The sequence below is a fragment of the Giraffa tippelskirchi genome, chromosome 4, assembly GCF_054371585.1.
Source record: "Giraffa tippelskirchi isolate mGirTip1 chromosome 4, T2T-mGirTip1v1.2.pri, whole genome shotgun sequence".
In the NCBI taxonomy this organism is placed as follows: domain Eukaryota; kingdom Metazoa; phylum Chordata; class Mammalia; order Artiodactyla; family Giraffidae; genus Giraffa; species Giraffa tippelskirchi.
In genome coordinates this window covers 157467172-157487367 of record NC_137278.1, presented here as the reverse complement: position 1 = coordinate 157487367, position 20196 = coordinate 157467172, and the positions used below count along the sequence as shown (strand labels likewise).

Here is a 20196-nt window from a genome sequence, read left to right as displayed (position 1 = left end):
CAAGCAAGGTTTTAATGGTGAAGAGCTGGACGTCAGTCAGGGATGCCATCAGGTCTACCCCTGGTGCATCCCCACTGCGTCTCGCTGGTAGAACCGGGAGGGACGAGTACGGCACCTGCGTGGCTAAGGGACAGACTAAGTCCGACCAGGGAAGAAAAGCTTTGGTGCAAAGTCTGTCTACAACCCCATCTAGAGCAGGGAGGGACGCCTCCAGTAGAAAGATGGCGCTGGTCGCTTTTTTTCTCTCTTACAGATGGGAGCTAACAATTCTAGCCTCACTCCTTTGAACTGTATCCTGAAAAACTGGGATAGATTTGATCCTCAGGGCTTAAAGAAGACACACCTGGTCTTCCTATGTGATACTGTATGGCCGTGGTACCCACTGGAGGACGGCGAACGGTGGCCAGTTGGAGGGTATTCTTTCTGTCCCCTTCTGATGTCTGTGTCTCTGTCAGAAGCTTTCTATATCTCCTTTATACTTTAATAAAACTTTATCACACAAAAGCTCTGAGAGATCAAGCCTCATCTCTGGCCCCAGATTGAATTCTTCTCCTCCGGAGGCCAAGAATCCTGGTGTCTTTTCTTGGGTTCAGCAATAACCTTTCACTTGCAGTCCAAGGGACTCTCAAGAGTCTTCTCCAACACCACAGTTCAAAGCATCAATTCTTCAGCACTCAGCTTTCTTTATAGCCCAACTCTCACTTCCATATATGACTACTGGAAAAGCCATAGCTTTGACTAGATGGACCTTTGTTGACAACGTCATGTCTCTGCTTTTTAATATGCTATCCATGTTGGTCATAGCTTTTCTTCCAAAGAGTAAGTGTCTTTTAATTTCATGGCTGCAGTCACCATCTGCAGTGATTTTGGAGCCCCCCCAAAATAAAGCCTGTTAATGTTTCCATTGTCTCCCCACGTATTTGCCATGAAGTGATGGGACCAGATGCCATGATCTTAGTTTTCTGAATGTTGAGTTTCAAGCCAACTTTTTCACTCTCTTTCACTTTCATCAAGAGGCTCTTTAGTTCTTCGCTTTCTGCCATAAGGGTTGTATCATCTTCATATCTGAGGTTATTGATATTTTTCCCGGCAATCTTGATTCCAGCTTGTGCTTCATCCAGCCCAGCATTTCACATGATGTACCCTTCATATAAGTTTAATAATTAGGGTGACAATATGCATCCTTGATGTATTCCTTTCCTGATTTGGAACCAGTCTATTTTTCTATGTACCTCAGTTATATTTTCCAATCTTTGAGGAGTGATCTTGTGTAGGAAACATCCAATGAGGTCTGGGAGCATACTCTCTTCTGGTTACCAGAGTTATTCACTCCAGTGATGCCCTTATACCAGCTGAATGCACCATTCTGTTATTGCAGGGCTGACTCTAGTAGATATACTGGTAGGTGGTGCTAGCCCCTAGCTGAGTTGGCCATTAGACTGTGATTCATACATTGGCTTTGGGCCCACCGAGGACAAGGCAGCTATCGTCATGATTTGTTGTGCATCCAGGAGTGTTAGGTAATGCTGCTACTGGCCCACTGGAGGACAGAGCCAGGTCCCCATCCAGCTGTCTACTTAGCCCAAGGGGAGTCAAGACTGGTGCTGGCCTGCTGAAAACTGGGGATAGGCCAATTAGTGGCTGTTTGTGTAGCTCAATGGAGCTTGGGGCTAGAGCTGACCTGCTGATGGGTGGCAAGCTCCCCAGTGATGAAAAAGAGAAGTTTACAAAATGACACTTTCAAGGCTGATGTCATCACAGTAATTACTGGTCTTCTGGTAAAATATAGTCAACAGGGCCCAAATTACATCAAAGTTTCTAATGAAAAATAATTTATTGCAGTTTATGAAATATTATTGTGTTCATATAGTATATTTTATACATATTAGATATATGTCAAGTTTTTTGTTTTCTTCTTTGCTTGTGTCTTTATGCTGGTATACCATGCTTATTACACAGTAGGATTTAATGTCCAATAGGGCTACATATTCTTTAAAGATTTCTCAGCTAATATTACTTACTATTTCAGTGAGCTTCAGAATTCTTTTGCATTAAAAATAATTCTTATTTGCATTTTAGCAGAATTGCATGTAGTATATCACTGATTTGTTTGCAACCCTCATTTATAAGAACAGGGTAAGAGTGCTGCTTCTGGTATCAGACAGTCTAGTTTTAAGGCCCTGCACCACTAAGCACAGATTTTGAGAAATTCTTGAATGGTTTTTAAGGTTGAATGAACACTCTCAGTTTTCCTACTTCACTCAACAGGATTATATAAATTACTATACAGATTACCTAAAGTACCACAAATCAAGCTTTTGGCACAAGAAAGTTTTCAATTAATAGTAGCTTTAAATATTATCATTATTACCATTATCATCATCTATTTTTAAATTTGTTTTTTATTTAGGCAACATTGATTTGTGACGTTACATGTTTCATGTGTACAGCATTTTATTTCTACTTCTAAATACTAGAACATGCTCACATCAAATATTTAGTTTCTATCCATCATCATACAATTGACCCATTTCATCCTGCATCCCCCCCCACTCTAACCTGTTCACCTTTGGTAACCACTAATCTGTTTTGTTTTTTTTTTAAATCGACATTTCTCTTTGTTTTGCTGACTTGTGGCATCATTGTTTTTTTACAAGATTTAACAATGTTGTGGAGTTTCTATATTTGAGAGCCACATGTTTTTTAGTAAACACAGTACCATTCATATATTAGTTGCTATTGTGACAAAAATCTTCATTAGATTCCTAATGGATAATTTGAGGACTCAAAGAACTTTTAAAACTACCATGTATTCTATTATATGAGTTCCTTGCTAAACTTTCATTCAAAACTTAAAATGTTTCAATTAAATATTAGATTTGAAAAGAGCCAAGTTTTAAAATGTTTCCATCAGCACTTTCTCAGTTGATAGTTGATTGAAAAATACTTTCTCTATATATCAGGTATTGTATAAAGTACACGTCCTTCTTATTTCTCAAATCAGTCTCATGGTGAAGGCAACATTACATATTGATATGTTAAATGTAATAAAGGCCATATATGACAAACCCACACCCAACATCATTCTCAATGGTGAAAAAACTGAAAGCAGTTCTAAAATCAAGAACAAGAAAGGATATCCACTATCACCACTACTATTAAACATAGTTTTGGATGTCCTAGGCAGGACCATATCAGAGAAGAAAAAGAAATAAAAGCAATTCAAGTTGGAAAAGCAGAAGTAAACCTGTCACTGTTTGCAGATCACATGACACTACACATAGAAAGTAAAGATGCCATCAGAAAACTACTAAATCTCAGCAACACATTTGTTAAAGTTAAAGGATACAAAATTAATAAACAGAGATCTCTTGCATTCCTATACACTAACAAAGAAAGAGAAATTAAGGAAATAATCCCATTTACCATTGCAACAAAAAGAATAAAATACCTAGGGATAAACCTACCTAAGGAGGCAAAGACCTATACTCAGAAAACTATAAGATACTGATGAAAGAAATCAAAGATGACACAAACAGATGAAAAGATACACTGTGTTCTTAGATTGGGAGAACTCAAGTTGTGAAAATGACTGTACCATCCAAAGCAATCTACAGATTCAGTGCACTCCCTATCAAATTACCAGTTGCACTTTTCACAGAAATAGAACAAAAGTTTTTACAGTTGGTATAGAAACACAAAAGACCTCAAATACCCAAAGTAATCCTTTCTAAAAAAATTTCACTTTTTAATTGGAGGATAATTGCTTTACAATGTTATTAATAGCTTCTACTTTACAAAACATGAATTAACTATAAGTATACATATATTTCCTCTCTTTTGAGCCTATAACCCTCTCCCTCCCATTCAACCATCTAGATCACAGAGCACGGAGTTGAACTCCCTGTGTTATACAGCATGTTCCCGCTAGTTATTTTGCACATGGAAGTGTATATATGTTAATGCTACTCTCTCAATTCATCCCACATTCTCCTTTTCATACTCTGTCTACATTTGCATCTTTATTCCTGCCCCACAAATAGATTAATCAGTACCATTCGTCTACATTCCATACATATGATTTAATATATAATATTTGTTTTTCTCTTTCTGACTTACTTCATTCTGTATGACAGTCTCTAGGTTCATCTACATGACTACAAATGACAAAATTTCATCTCTTTTTTTGTGGCTGAGCAATATTCCATTGGATATATGTACCACAGCTTCCTTGTCCATTCATCTGTGGATAAATGTATAGATTACTTCCATGTCCTGGCTACTGTGAATAGTGTTGCAATGAACTTTGAGGTACCTGTTCTTTTTTCAATTATGGTTTTCTCAGAGTATGTGCACAATAGTGGGATTGTTGAGTCATATGGTAGTTTTATTCCTAGTTTCTTAAGGAATATCTATACTGTTCTCCACAGTGGCTGTATCAATTTACAGTCCCACCAAAGACCTTGAATAACCAAAGCAACCTTGAGAAATAAAAACAGAGCTAGAGGAATCAACCTTCCTGACTTCAGACTATACTATAAAGCTACAATAATGAAGACAGTATGGCATTGGCATGAAAACAGAAATATAGATCAATGGAACAAGATAGAAACCTCAGAGATAAATTCATGCACCTCTGGGCACCTTATCTTTGATAGTGGTATTGAGAAACCTGTACAGCTACAAGTGAAAAGAATGAAACTAGAACACTTCCTGATACCATACGCAAAAATAAACTCATATGGATTAAAGACCTAAATGTAAGTCCAGACACTATAACATTCTTAGAGGGAAACACAGGCAGAACATTCCTTGACATAAATCACAGCAAGATCTTTTTTGAGCCACCTCCTAATGAAAATAAAAACAAAAGTAAATAAATGGGACCTAATTAAACTTAAAAGATTTTGCACAGCAATGAAAACCATAAACAAGATGAAAAGACCACCCTCAGAATGAAGCAACTGATAAGGGACTGATCTCCAAAATATATAAACAGCACATGTAGTTCAATATCAAAAAAATAAATAACCCAATCAATAAATGGGCAGAAAACCTAAATAGATATTTCTCCAAAGAAGACATACAGATAGATAACAAACACATGAAAAGATGCTCAATATTACTAGTTATTAGAGAAATGGAAATCAAACTGCAATGAGGTATCAACTCACATTGGTCAGAATGACCATCATCTAAACATCAACAAGCAATGCATTCTGGAGGGAATGTGGGGAAAGGAAACCCACTTACACTGTTGCTGAGAATGTAAATTGACACAGCCACTGTGGAGAATAGTATGGAGGTTACTTACAAAACCACAAACAGAACTACCAAATGAGCCAGCAATCCCACTCCTGGGCATATACCCAGAGAAAACCATAATTCCAAAGGATACATGTACCACAGTGTTTAATGCAGGACTATTTACAATAGCCAGGACGTGGAAAAAACCTAAATGTCCACAGAGAGACGAATGGATAAAGATGATGTGACACACATATCCAGTGAAAAATTACTCTGCCACAAAAGGAACAAAATGGTGCCATTTGCAGACATATGGATGGACCTAGAGACTGTCATACAGAGTGAGGTTAAGTCAGAAAGAGAAAAACAAGTCTCATATATTAAAGCATATTTGCAAAATCTAGAAAAATGGTGTAGATAGACCTATTTGCAAAGTAGAAATAGAAACACAGGCGTAGAAAACAAATGCAAAGAAATCAAGAAGGCAAGAGGAGGTGGGATGAACTGGGAGATGTGGATTGACATATATACACTACAGTGTATAAGTTCAGTTCAGTTAAGTTGCTTAGTCGTGTCTGACTCTTTGCAACCCCATGAATCGCAGCACACCAGGCCTCCCTGTCCATCACCAACTCCCGGAGTCTACCCAAACCCATGTCCATCGAGTCAGTGATGCCATCCAACCATCTCATCCTCTGTCGTCCCCTTCTCCTCCTGCCCCCAATCCTTCCCAGCATTAGGGTCTTTTCCAATGAGTCAACTCTTCACACGAGGTGGCCAAAGTATTGGAGATTCAGCTTCAACATCAGTCCTTCCAATGAACACCCAGGACTGATCTCCTTTAGGATGGACTGGTTGGATCTTCTTGCAGTCCAAGGGACTCTCAAGAGTCTTCTTCAACACCACAGTTCAAAAGCATCAATTCTGCGGTGCTCAGCTTTCTTCACCGTCCAACTCTCACATCCATACATGACCACTGGAAAAACCATAGCCTCGATTACATGGACTTTTGTTGGCAAAGTAATGTCTCTACTTTTTAATATGCTATCTAGGTTGGTCATAACTTTCCTTCCAAGGAGTAAGCGTCTTTTAATTTCATGGCTGCAATCACCATCAGCAGTGGTTTTGGAGCCCAAAAAAATAAAGTCTGACACTGTTTCCCCATCTATTTCCCATAAAGTGATGAGACCAGATGCCATGATCTTAGTTTCCTGAACGTTGAGCTTTAAGCCAACTTTTTCACTCTCCTCTTTCACTTTCATCAAGAGGCTCTTTAGTTCTTCTTCACTTTCTGCCATAAGGGTGGTGTCATCTGCATATCTGAGGTTACTGATATTTCTCCCAGCAATCTTGATTCCAGCTTGTGTTTCTTCCAGCCCAGTGTTTCTCATGATGTACTCTGCACCTAAGTTAAATAAGCAGGGTGACAATATACAGTCTTGACGTACTCCTTTTCCTATTTGAAACCAGTCTGTTGTTCCATGTCCAGTTCTAACTGTTGCTTCCTAGATAACTAATGAGAATTAGTATATAGCACAGGGAACTCTATTCAATGCTCTGTGGTGACCTTAATGGAAAGAAAATGCACAAATGGAGGTTATATGTATATGTATGGATGATTCACTTTGCTATATAGTAGAAATTAAACCAAGTAATGCAGGCATTGAAACAGGTAAAGAAGGAATATTTGAAACAAACATTTCAAAAAAATTTAATGGCATGGTTACACATACAAAGTTTTAACAAAAATGTATAATTTATATGAATATGTTTACGGGAGTAAAAATTATATATTAGAAGAATTAAGTAATATGCTCAGTTTCACTTTGTCAGTAACAACCAAGGCCAGGGCTGGACACAGAACTTTCTGACTCCAAAGCCCTTAGAGGTAAAGATTATGTGGTAGTGGCCTGGGAAAAGTTTTGTCCTCTATAAGTTTTCACATTATAAAGGAATTTGTTAACTAAAATGTATTAATAATTTTACTCACATTTTATTAACATTTGCTTTCTCGATTTATCATAAACTGTATGTTTTAAAGTACTGCTTGAGATTTTTTGGCTATTTTCTCCATTGCAATAACTTTTGCTATATTATATAATATATTTCATTTAGGTACATATTTTATAAAAATTAATGCATTTCTTTGTCATTTATAATTGCATAAGCCTGAATATTACTTTATTTAATAGCAATATGACAATTGATTTAAAAAATGTTATTTGGTGTATATTATTAAAACTTTCATTTAAATAATTTTATATAGATTTTTATAGAAAGGCTGATTACCATAAATTAAAATTGGAATGCAAGAAGAAATATTTTGTTAAAAATATGGTAAGCCGTTGATATTTGTAGATATGACTGAATACACTGAATCACAGGATATCTCTCAACTTTAGAAGATAATCATCTCCAAACAAGTTTTGCCAAATTACATTCCCATCATCAGCATATAAAATGCCATATTGATTTCCATCCTTGTCAAGAGCTGGTAGCAATCATATTTAAATATTTTTTTTTTTTTTACAAAATCATGGGTCATGATATCACATTGTGCACTTACTTCACAGTTCCCTAATTTTACTGAAGGTGGAGGAATATGCCAACACAAAACATGCCATGTTATCGTAAGGATTATTTTGACCTAAAGGTACTTAAATAAAATGAGCAGCTGCAAGAAGGCCTCTGAGTCTCCTCTTTTTCTTCCTGGAAACAGAAGACAAAACCCTGGTGATGTTTTTATCATCAAGGATGGAAAATTGAGACTGAGACCTTGTTACAATAATTCTTAACTTCCTTTATCCTCCCCACATAGGTTAGTAACTTTTCCACAATTGACTCATTTTGCTAAACTGAATACAAAGTATTTGCATATGTGCTTGCTAAGTTAGTTCACCTGTGCCTGACTCTTTGCAACCCTATGAACTATAAACATAGTCCTTCAGGTTCCTCTGTCCATGGGATTCTCCAGGCATGAATACTGGAGTGGGTTGCCATTTCGTTCTCCAACAAAGCATTTAGGTTTTGCTATTTCTTTGGGTCTTCATGCCTTGTAAGTGCTCCTGTGTCACATTAGACATATTAAATAAATTTGTATGCTTTTCTTCTATTAATGTCTCATGTCAATTTAATTATCAGGATCAGCTAGCCACTAAAATGCAGAAGTAAAATTTTGCCTCCTCTACATTTTGTTTGCTCAGTTGCTAAAGACATGTCTGACTCTGTGCGGCCCCATGGACCGTAGCCTTCTAGGCTCCTCTGTCCATGGGATTTTCCAGGCAAGAATACTGGAATGGGTTACCATTTCCTCCTCCAGGGGATCTTCCCAATCCAGGAATCAAACCTGTGTCTCCTGTCTCCTGCATTAGCAGGCAGATTCTTTACCACTGAGCCACCTGGGAAGCCAAGTGCTTTTTATGCCTCTATTGAGTTGGTACTATGATTTCCTCCTTGTTTTCTATGAGTGTGTGGAGCTACATTAGTTGATTTTCTTATATGAAACGAACTTTGTATTTCTGGAATATAATCAACTTTGTTACAATGTTTTATGTTCTTTTTATATACTGATGAGTCAATTTCCTAATGCTTTAAGATTTTACTTTAACATGATACAAGGAATTCCAAAATATTTTTCACTAAAAGTAAGTGCCTCATTATTGTGAAGTCAATGATATGATTCAGGCAAGGGTGTGCAGAACTGCTCTGGATAACTTGAGAGTTCTGGCTCCAGAAGCAAACTCTTGATGTAGCTGCAGTTTGGTGCTATTTCCTGGCTGTTATCAACTTTGACTAAATCTAAGGCAAAGTGATAGAATGGAACTTCCAGAAAAATGGTTAATACATCAAAGTATTTCTTGGTTACCTGGTTTCCATCCCCATCATACGGTCATAAGGAGGGGAAGTTGGCTAAAAACAACTAGCAATGTGCAAAGCTCCCAACTTCCTCGCTTTCTGAGATGAAGTCGTCCCTGGCATTGTTATTCCTGTTCTTCCTCCCCTCTTTTGGTTCTTTCCTTCATCAAAAAAAAGTCCTGTAAGATCTCACTCCCTTTTTCAAAAAAGGATGAACATAAAATGGACTTCTGTTACAATAAAATGTTGCCAATTATATCACATCTCAATTTGTCTATTCTTGAGATACCTTCTCAGAGTTTTACTGAAAAGTGTTTAGAACTGTTGTGTACCTATTGATTGGGGCTTTCCAAGTAGCTGTTCAGCCGCTCAGTCATGTCCAACTCCTTGCTACCCCATGGACTACAGAACACTAGGCTTCCCTGTCCTTTACCGTCTCCCAGAGTTTGCTCAAACTCATGTTCATTAAGCTGGTGATGCCATCCAACCATTTCATCCTCTGTTGTCCCCTTCTCCTCCTGCCTTCAATCTTTCCCAGCATCAGCGTCTTTTCCAATGAGTTGGCTCTTTGTGTCAGGTGGCCAAAGTATTGGAGCTTCAGCTTCAGCATCAGTCCTTCCAATAAATATTCAGGGTTGATGTTCTTTAGGATTGATGGTTTGATCTCCTTGGTGTTCAAGGGACTCTCAAGAGTCTTTTCCAGCATTATAATTTGAAGACATCAGTTCTTTGGTGCTTAGCCTTTTTAAAATTTTTTTAAAATTTATTTATTTTAATTGGAGTCTAATTACTATACAATATTGTAGTGGTTTTTGCCATACATTAACATGAATCAGCCATGGGTTTACATGTGTTCCCTATCCTGAACCTCCCTCCCACCTCCCTCGCCACCCCATCACTCTGGGTCATCCCAGTGCACCAGCCCTGAGCACTTGTCTCATGCATCGAACCTGACTGGCGATCTGTTTCACATACGATAATATACATGTTTCAATGCTATTCTCTCAGATCATTCCACCCTCACCTTCTCCCACAGAGTCCAAAAGACTGCTCTATACATCTGTGTCTCTTTTGCTGTCTCGCATGTAGGGTTATCATTACCATTTTTCTAAATTCCATATATATATTGGTGTTTTTCTTCCTGGCTTATTTCACTGCTTAGCCATTTTTATGGTCCAGCTCTCACATCCACACATGACTACAGGAAAAACCACATCTTTGACTATATAGACCTTTGTAGGCAAAGTAATGCCTCTGCTTTCTAATATGCTGTCTACATTTGTCATTGCTTTTCTTCCAAGGAGCAAGCATCTTTGGGACTAGTGGTAAAGAACCTGCCTGCCAGTGCAGGAGACGCAAGACACACAGGTTCGATCCCTGGGTTGGGAAGGTCCCTTGGAGGAGGAAATGGTAACCCACTCCAGTACTCTTGTTTGGGGAATATCATGGACAGAGGAGCCTGGCAGGCTACAGTCCATGGGTTTGCAAAGAGTCAGACACGACTGAGTTACTAACACTCTCACTATCACTTGTATATAACAAGATGCTTTTATCTTGCCACTTTTAAGATTCCCTATTTATATTAAGCTTTTGACATTTTAAATATAATGTGTTTGGTGTGGATCCCTTTGCATTTATCTGACTTGGAACTCTGTGCTTCCTGCACCTGGATATCTGTTTCTGCCTCCAGGTAATGGAAATTTTCAGTCATTATTTCTTCAAATAATTATATTTGTCTTTCTCTCATTGTTTTCCTTTTAAGATCTCTAGAATGTGTAGATTATTCTGCTTGAAGTTGCTCCATAGGTCCTCTTCATTTTTTAAATTTATTTTTTAAAGTTGTTTGCCTTTTTGTATTTTGCTGTTCCTTTGGATGATATATTTCTGTCTTGTATTCCAGGTGATAAAATAAAATTTATACAAAGGCAGGACAAGAAAAATTAAACATAAAACTCTCTCTCTGTGTCTATTTTGCCTCCTACCTCTCTCCCTAATGTGCAGTGAGGATCTGCCTTGTACACTAACCAGAGCGCCTCAAAGATGGGAATGACTACTTTGCCATAAAGATCATCCTCTTCTTTTCTCCTGAAGCAAGCAATGTAACTTCTTAAAAGGTTAGTGTTCCTTCCCAGCTGTGTAGGGATCACAGTGACTTGCTCTCGGCCTTGTATATGATTATCTGGACTATGTATCTTTGGTAAACTTTATGTAAATATCAGTATTTTATTTGATGTATGTAACTATGCTTTCAACTTCTACCAAATGGAACAGTTCTCAAAGCTCCCTGAGAGTCTGTCTCTCAGATTATAATGGGTTTGAATAAAATTCCCTTTTTCTCCTTAACTGGTTAATTGAATTTTCATCAACACAGGTTACTGATCTGATTCTCTAATTATCTAGTGTGTCACTGAATCCCTCTGCTTTGTTTTCCAGTTTAGCTATTGTATTCTTCATTTCTGTGACTACTATTTGGTTGTTCTTTTTGATGTTCAGTTGCTAAATCATGTTCAACTCTTTGCACCCCATGGACTGTAACACAACAGTCTGCTTGTCCACCACTATTTATCAGAGTTTGCTCAGTTTCATTCATTGAGTTGGTGATGCTATCTAACCATCTCATCCTCTGCTGCCCTTCTCCTTTTGCCTTCAATCTTTCCCAGCATTGGTCTTTGCCAATGAGTTGGCCTTCGCATCAGGTGGCCAAAGTATTGGAACTTCAGCAACAGTTCTTCCAATGATATTCAGGGTTGATTTCCTTTAGGATTGACTGGTTTACTCTTCTTGCAGTCCAAGGGACTCTCAAGAGTCTTCTCCAGCACCACAATTTGAAAGCATCACTTCTTTAGTGTCCAGCCTTTTTTATGATCCAACTCCCACATCTGTGTATGACTTTAGGGAAAAATATAGCTTTGACTATACTGACCTTTGCCAGAAAAGTGATGTCTCTGCTTTTTAATATGCTGTCTAGGTTGGTCATAGCTTTCCTTCCTTTAAAAGGAAGCATCTTTTAATTTCATGGCTGCAGTCTCTATCCTCAGTGAGTTTGAAGCCCAAGAAAAGAAATTCTATCACTGTTTCCACTTTTTCCCCTTCTATTTGCCATGAAGTGATGGGACCTGATGCCATGATCTCAGTTTTTTTAATGTTGAGACTGTTTGGTACTTTCTTATGCTTTTTGTCTCTTGAAGTTCTGTGTTCATCCTTTCTTTCTCTTGAAGTCTGTCAGTATCTTTATGAGTATTACTTTGATCTCTGTATCAACTAGATTACTTATCTCTGTTTTGTAAAGTCATTTTAATGAGGTTTTATGTGTTCAATAATTTGAAACATACTCTTCTATCTCCTTGCTTTGCTTGACTCTCTGTGTTTGTTTCTGAACATCAGATGAAACAGCTATCTCTTCCAGTCTTGAAGGCATGGCCTTGTGTAGATGATGTGTGAGGTCTAGAAGTGCTATGCCTCCAGGTCACCAGAGCCAAGGGGCATCCCTTGTGTGAACTGTGTGAGATAACTATCTGTGGTGGGGCCACTACTTCTGTGTAAGTGGGGCAGGTATCAGGGTACTCCCCTAACTGGCTGAGGCATGGCCACAACTTGAGGCTTACCCAACCCTAGAAGGACCATTTTTAGCTGCTTTCTTCCTTGGTCCTTTCTGATAAACATCTAGTTGGTCTACAGTTAGCTTTTTGCTCTTATGGAACCACCAGTCTCCTCTTAATTGCTTATCAGCAAATATCTATTAAGTTTTGGAGTTCACTTAAGCTTGAATTTCCTACACATTTTTTCCAGATAAGAGTCAGTTCACATGCAGAGAGCTGTGGAGCCCTCTGTTATCACAGTACACCTTTTGTTCTAGGTAAAACCTGCATTCATCTGTTCTGAAACTGGAGCAGGAACAGTGGCCGAATTAGCTCAAAATGACACTCCTGCTTTAGGAGGTTTCTGAGGGAGGTCACTAGCCTTTGGTGTTCTGAACATAAAATTTCTATCTTTTGAGAGAACTGGAGCAGCTGGAATTGGGGCCCAGTAATCCTGGCCTCACATGCTTAGGGTAGACCTTTTACCCATGAATGGGGGATGGAGCCAAAGCAAAAACAATACCCAGCTGTGGATATGACTGGTGATAGAAGCAAAGTCCGATGCTGTAAAGAGCAATATCGTATAGGAACCTGGAATGTTAGGTCCATGAATCAAGGCAAATTGGAAGTGGTCAAACAGGAGATGGCAAGAGTGAATGTCAACATTCTAGGAATCAGCGAACTAAGATGGACTGGAATGGGTGAATTTAACTCAGATGACCATTATATCTACTACTGTGGGCAGGAATCCCTTAGAAGAAATGGAGTAGCCATCACGGTCAACAAAAGAGTCCGAAATGCAGTACTTGGATGCAATCTCAAAAACGACAGAATGATCTCTGTTTGTTTCCAAGGCAAACCATTCAATATCACGATGATCCAAGTCTATGCCCCGACCAGTCATGCTGAAGAAGCTGAACTTGAATGGTTCTATCAAGACCTACAAGTCATATTAGAACTAACACCCAAAACAGATGTCCTTTTCATTATAGGGGACTGGAATGCAAAAGTAGGAAGTCAGGAAACACCTGGTGTAACAGGCAAATTTGGTCTTGGAGTACAGAATGAAGCAGGGTAAAGGCTAACAGAGTTTTGCCAAGAGAACACACTGGTCATAGCAAACACCCTCTTCCAACAACACAAGAGAAGACTCTACACATGGACATCACCAGATGGTCAACATCAAAATCAGACTGATTATATTCTTTGCAGCCAAAGATGGAAAAGCTCTATACAGTCAGCAAAAAAAAGACTGGGAGCAGACTGTGGCTCAGATCCTGAACTCCTTATTGCCAAATTCAACTTAAATTGAAGAAAGTAGGGAAAACCACTAGACCATTCAGGTATGACCTAAATCAAATCCCTTATGATTATACAGTGGACATGACAAATAGATTTAAGGGGCTAGATCTGATAGACAGAGTGCCTGATGAACTATGGACAGAGGTTCGAGACACTGTACAGGACACAGGGATCAAGACCATCCCCATGGAAAAGAAATGCAAAAGAGCAAAATGGCTGTCTGAGGAGGCCTTACAAACAGCTGGGAAAAGAAGAGAAGCAAAAAGCAAAAGAGAAAAGGAAAGATATTCCCATCTGAATGCAGAGTTCCAAAGAATAGCAAGGAGAGATAAGAAAGCCTTCCTCAGCAATCAATGCAAAGAAATAGAGGAAAACAACAGAATGGGAAAGACTAGAGATCTCTTCAAGAAAATTAGAGATACCAAGGGAACATTTCCTGCAAAGATGGGCTCGAAAAAGACAGAAATGGTATGGACCTAACAGAAGGATAAGATATTAAGAAGATGTGGCAAGAATACACAGAAGAATTGTACAAAAAAGATCTCACGACCCAGATAATCACGATGGTGTGATCACTCACCTAGAGCCAGACATCCTGGAATGTGAAGTCAAGGGGGCCTTAGAAAGCATCACTACGAACAAAGCTAGTGGAGGTGATGGAATTACAGTTGAGCTATTTCCAATCCTGAAAGATGATGCTGTGAAAGTGCTGCACTCGATATGCCAGCAAATCTGGAAAACTCAGCAGTGGCCACAGGACTTGAAAAGGTCAGTTTTCATTCCAATCTCTAAGAAAGGCAATGCCAAAGAATGCTCAAACTACCGCACAATTGTACTCATCTCACACGCTAGTAAAGTAATGCTCAAAATTCTTCAAGCCAGGCTTCAACAATATGTGAACTGTGAAATTCCAGATGTTCAAGCTGGTTTTCAAAAAGGCAGAGGGACCAGAGATCAAATTGTCAACATCCGCTGGATCATCGAAAAAGCAAGAGAGTTCCAGAAAAACATCTATTTCTGCTTTATTGACTATGCCAAAGCCTTTGACTGTGTGGATCACAAGAAACTGTGGAAAATTCTGAAAGAGATGGGAATACCAGACCACCTGACCTGTCTCTTGAGAAACCTGTATGCAGGTCAGGAAGCAACAGTTAGAACTGGACATGAACAACAGACTGGCTCCAAATAGGAAAAGGAGCATGTCAAGGCTGTATATTGTCACCCTGCTTATTTAACTTATATGCAGAGTACATCATGAGAAACGCTGGGCTGGAAGAAACACAAGCTGGAATCAAGATTGCTGGGAGAAATATCAACAACTTCAGATATGCAGATGACACCACCCTTATGGCAGAAAGTGAAGAAGAACTAAAGAGCCTCTTGATAAAAGTGAAAGAGGAGAGTGAAAAGGTTGGCTTAAAGCTCAACATTCAGAAAACTAAGACCATGGCATCCCGTCCCATCACTTCATGGGAAATAGATGGGGAGACAGTGGAAACAGTGTCAGACTTTATTTTTTGGGGCTCCAAAATCACTGCTGATGGTGATTGCAGCCATGAAATTAAAAGACGCTTACTCCTTGGAAGGAAGGTTATGACCAACCTAGACAGCATATCGAAAAGCAGAGACATTACTCTGCCAACAAAGATCTGTCTAGTCAAAGCTGTGGTTTTTCCAGTAGTCATGTATGGATGTGAGAGTTGGACAGTGAAGAAAGCTGAGCACCGCAGAATTGATGCTTTTGAACTGTGGTGCTGGAGAAGACTCTTGAGAGTCTCTTGGACTGCAAGGAGATCCAACCAGTCCATCCTAAAGGAGATCAGTCCTGGGTGTTCACTGGAAGGACTGATGTTGAAGCTGAAACTCCAATACTTTGGCCACCTCATGCGAAGAGTTGACTCATTGGAAAAAACCCTAATGCCTGGAAGGATTGGGGGCAGGAGGAGAAGGAGACGACAGAGGATGAGATCACTGGATGGCATCACCAACTCGATGGACATGGGTTTGGGTAGACTCCGGGAGTTGGTGATGGACAGGGAGACCTGGAGTTTTATGTGGTGTCATAAAGAGTGTCATTTATGGTGTCACAAAGAGTCGGACACGACTGAGTGACTGAACTGAACTGAACTGGGGGTTGGGTAGAGATCACCAGACATTTTAGGTACTCTTGTCTTGATTAGACTTTCTTCAACGTGGAACTTGAGGGGACAAGTAATGTTTGCAGTAACTACAATCAAGGGGATTGATTGTACCATCTCTTTTAGATTGCAACCTTGACTGAGATCCAGGGCAGAGGGATCTTTATGTGCCTGCCTGCACTTGCCTGAGTGCACTTTCAGCTCTGCTGGGATGAGAGAGGGCAGGGAGGGAGTGGGTCCTGGTTCAAATGTCATAGATTCTCACTGTTCTTCCTGAGATTTAGTAGATTTTGTTGGGTAAATATTTTTTTGTTTGTTTGTTCTTTACTGATTTCTATATATTTCTCTGGTAGTCTCTTCAAGTCAAATATATATTTACTATGAGATCTAAGAATCACAAGCCTCAAAATTCAGCAAAGATAAAGGAAACAAACTAGGCAAACACATATGAACACTTATATCAGCTGTATTCACAATATCTAAAAGCTTAACAAACATCAATTGCCCATATTTAAGGGTGCATAAAAATTGATATATATGTGCAATGGAAATTGTAATATTACACATGACAAAATAAATCTCAAAATCAATTTACTCAGTGAAGAAGCCTGAGAGAAAAGAGCACATACTGTATGACTCCATTATAAACCATCCAAAGCACTGCTTATCTAGAAATGAGTTTGGAGGGAAGCACGGCCTGAAAGAGGCATAATCAACCTTTTGGAAACAAAGGAAATGTTCTGTATCTTGAAGATGTGGTATTTTTATTAACCCAAAACTCATAGTTGTTCACTTTAAATACATACTGTTTATTTCACACAAATTCTTCCTCAATAATGTGTTTTTTTAAAAAATAATGAGCAGATCTTTTTCAGATCCAAGAACTTGCATTTTTGAGCAATGATTCAGAAATATCTTTTTTTAAAAAGGTTTAATTTTCAACTGAAAAATATAAAGATACTCAAGAAAATAGAAAATTTATTTATGTGTATTTATTATATATTGATTATGTATTATAATTAAAACATCATTGTTAACAATTTATTTAGATATTTCTTATATAAAAACAGAAACAATACTTCCAAACCAAGCCACTCAGTTGATGCTCACACTGCTGAAGTGAACTGCCTTTCTTTCAATTCTTATAGTGAGTTCATTCTTGCCACAGGATCAGCTGACAAGACTGTTGCCCTGTGGGATCTGGGAAATCTGAAACTTAAGTTGCATTCCTTTGAATCACATAAGGATGAAATATTCCAGGTTCAGTGGTCGCCTCACAATGAGACTATTTTGGCTTCCAGTGGTACTGATCGTAGACTGAATGTCTGGGATTTAAGTAAAATTGGAGAGGAACAATCCCCAGAAGATGCAGAAGATGGGCCACCAGAGTTGTTGTTTATTCATGGTGGTCACACTGCCAAGATATCTGATTTCTCTTGGAATCCCAACGAACCTTGGGTGATTTGTTCTGTATCAGAAGACAATATCATGCAAGTGTGGCAAATGGCAGAGAACATTTATAATGATGAAGACCCTGAAGGAAGCGTGGATCCAGAAGGACAAGGATCTTAGATCACGTCTGCACTTGTGATTTTTAGACTCCCCTTTTCTTCCTCTCAACTCTGAGATTGATTTAACACTGGTTTTGAGACACAGACTTTGGTTATCCCTCTATAATAAGTTCTATCAACAATGTTATTAGTCCAAACAGAAGGTGTTTTCTAAATATTAACTGGTCTTGATTCAGCAAAGCCACAGACTTATATTTAAATTTTCTTTAGGAATTTTCTAGTAACAGAGGTCTAAAAGTAGCCACAAAAAGGGGAATATTGTGTGTGGTTATTTTTCTTCTTATGCTATATCCCCAAGTTTTTCAGACCCATTTAAGTAAAGGCTAGAGTGAGTAAGAAATAGAGCCAAGTGAGGTAGGTGTCTGAGCTATGAAGTATAAATACTACAAGATGTTGTTTTTATTCAGGAAATAGGGGAGATTCAAGTCATACAAATTCCTACACGCTGAACTTTCCAGGATGCACATTTCCGTACATAGACCAGTCTCCTCTCAGTTTCTTCAGTTAAGTCAAAACAATGTGTTCCTACTTCCCCATATATTTTTGCTTGTTAGTGTATTTCTTGAGCTGTTTTCGTATTATTTCTTTCCTTTCTGTGAAATGGTTTTTAAAAAAAACTTGGGACCACCAAGTTGTAAAGATGTATGTTTTTACCTGACAGTTATACCACAGGTAGACTGTCCAGTTAAGTTGAGAAGAGTGAATCGATAAGCTTGTATTTGTTTTTAAAATTAAATTAATCCTGGATAAGAGTTGCTTTTTTTTTTTTTTAAGGAGTTAGTCCTTGACCACTAGTTTGATACCATCTCTATTTTGGGTGACCTGTTTCACCAGCAGGCTTGTTACTCTCCTTGACTAACTGTGTAAGTGCTTATAATGGAATAAATTGTTTTTCTACATTAAAAAAAAAAAAAAACAGAATAATAAAAGGAGGCTAAATTTTTAAATATAATTGTTGTTAGTGTAGCAGCAGCTCAGTGAGGATTCAATACTATGAACTCTACCATTTAATTTAATAAAATTTACTATTTATGACTCTACAATCAGCTATAACTATAAATGTAATGGGATGTCACAAGATGAGATTAAAGACATAAGAATGTTTTAGATAAATGTGCTCTTCAATTTATTTAGGCATATTTTACCAGCACTCTTTTGCATGTAAAATATAGAATTTTTCATGCAACATTCTGAGTCCTATAATGGAACAAGCCTTCCAAGAGAGAAACTCCTAATTCTTTTCAGTTCCACCTCAGCTAAATCCGAAGCACAGAGTCTTTGCCTGTTAGACACTAGTGTCATCATTTTATTAAACTGAGAAACAAGAGTTTCTGCAAAGTAAAGACAGTTGACTATGGAGCACATAAGCAAAACCAGAATTAGAAAGCTCAGTCTGACCTGACATTATTTTCTTAACTCTTAATGATTAACTATTATTACTCATATTTTCCTCCTCATTTTGTGAGGCAGCATTTCCTCAGAGATGCTCAAACATTAGAAGTCATTATTCACTTCCACCTATTTCTTATTTTATCAACCATTAAACAGTGTTCAGTTTAGTTTACCTATAATTTTAAAGGTATTCCCTCTCTTCACCATCTTGTGTAAGACTATCATCCTTAAAGCCACCATAACTTCTTACTTGAACAATCACACATTCTCTGTGATTATCTTCTTCCATGAATATTTATCTACCACAAGTTACCACTGTGATTTTTATAAAATGCCTATTAGAACACAATATATCTTTAAAAAAAAAATCCCCAGTGTTCCCTGCTGCCTGCAGAAAAAAGTCATTTATATCATCATCTGTAGAAGCTGCTCTCTCTTTCTAATTTCTACATATGCCTTTATTCACTGGGTTTACCATATGACTATTGTTTATATATTTTTCCTCAATTAGTGTGAGCTCAAGTACAGAAATTATTTACACCTAGGAAATTTTATAGGCAAAGAGTACATCAAAATTCAATAAATATTAATTTGATGAATGAATTCTCACTAAGGCATATATAACAAAATATGAATTATCTTTTACTCATTTATTTTTATTAGTTTTCTTGTGAAAAAGGAGAATTTTAAAAAATAATTTATCAGCTTAGAAGATATTCAAATGAAGGGAGAAATAATGATTTAACTTAGAGAAACCATGAAATAAATGTGCCATTCATTTAGCGATTTGGCAACTGTTAATTACTCAGTCATGTCTGACTCTTTGTGACCCTATGGACTGTAGCTTGCCAGGCTCCTGTGTCCATGGAATTCTCCAGGCAAGAATATTGGAGTGGGTTGCCATTCCCTTCACCATTAAGTGCTACTTATATTTCACACTTCACACTCTACGTACTACAGACTATCTGATTCTCTCACTAGACATTCACAAATATTTCTTCAGTAAATCTAATATTTGGTTCTGTCTTGCTTAACACATCAGAATGTATTACCTCTACCAAGTAAACATATATCCACATAACATACGTTACTGACTCAAGATAATACATCCCA

The 20196-nt window shown here is 38.0% G+C and overlaps 1 protein-coding gene and 1 pseudogene across 1 annotated transcript in view; one reads left to right on the top strand and one right to left on the bottom strand.

The window, feature by feature from the left end:
- The window catches only part of TESPA1 (thymocyte expressed, positive selection associated 1), a 276752-nt gene that overhangs the window by 223295 nt on the left and 33261 nt on the right, over positions 1-20196 (bottom strand). The gene's annotated exons all lie outside the window — the stretch shown is intronic.
- LOC145545689 (histone-binding protein RBBP4 pseudogene) lies at positions 1492-17830 on the top strand (annotated as a pseudogene).